Genomic DNA, 815 nt, shown 5'->3' with positions numbered 1-815 from the left:
AGGGAAAGATTCATGCATACCACCTCTCTCTGTAACAAAAATAGACAATAGGCTGTAAGTGAAGCATCAGACTGATCGTTCTCTCAAACCCCAACCAGGACTTGAAACCTACAGAATTCCTTGGTCTGTGAACAGTACACAGGTTCTTTGTAAGAGCTAAGCTTAACATCAGCAGCCCTGTGATATAAAGTTACACTCAGATGCTTCTACAACATGCAAGAACTTCAGCATTCAAAACATAACTCGAGCTGGACATTTGCTGGCACACATAAATCAAGTAAACAGCTGCTTAGACCCCCTGTCTCTCAGTACAGAGACATACGCAGGGTGAAGGAACGAGACATGCTATTTTGGGTGACTCTTCAAACTCACAGGTCAGAGAGCTGGAGATTATTCCCACTGCATTCTCAGATCAAATACGTGGTGGGGGGAGGCTCTTACATATCAAACCTTATATTGCTGATCTAAAAATAGCCTTAACATTTAATCATCTGCCCTTCACTTTCACACTAACCCACATCATACCCTGCTACAGACAAGAGCCATGCTGATGTTTATATAGATACTAAGTTACTCTGTCAGACTTAAATCAGGAATATGACTAAGTCCCACTCTGACTCATCACACCAGGAAGAAAGTTTTCTGTGAACATCAACACAAAAGAGAAAGGCTTTCAAACAGTTACAGCTCCCACTGAGGAGCTTAGTTTAAACAAAGAGTTTGTTTAATTATTCATGCATCCTTTTAATCTGTCAGCATCCAGTCAAGGACAATACCATCTGTCTCCAAGGCGTTAGTGAAGGTAACAAAAACAA

General features: G+C 41.1%; 1 protein-coding gene across 1 annotated transcript in view; it reads left to right on the top strand.

Annotated features, from left to right (window-relative positions):
- PALMD (palmdelphin) overlaps nucleotides 1-815 on the top strand; it is a 28,298-nt gene that overhangs the window by 27,075 nt on the left and 408 nt on the right. The window lies entirely within an intron of this gene.

Source organism: Mesitornis unicolor, unplaced genomic scaffold (genome assembly GCF_000695765.1).
Source record: "Mesitornis unicolor isolate BGI_N332 unplaced genomic scaffold, ASM69576v1 scaffold5442, whole genome shotgun sequence".
Classification (NCBI taxonomy): Eukaryota; Metazoa; Chordata; class Aves; order Mesitornithiformes; family Mesitornithidae; genus Mesitornis; species Mesitornis unicolor.
The sequence above is the reverse complement of the archived record's forward strand: the minus strand, read 5'-3'. Positions and strand labels throughout refer to the sequence as shown.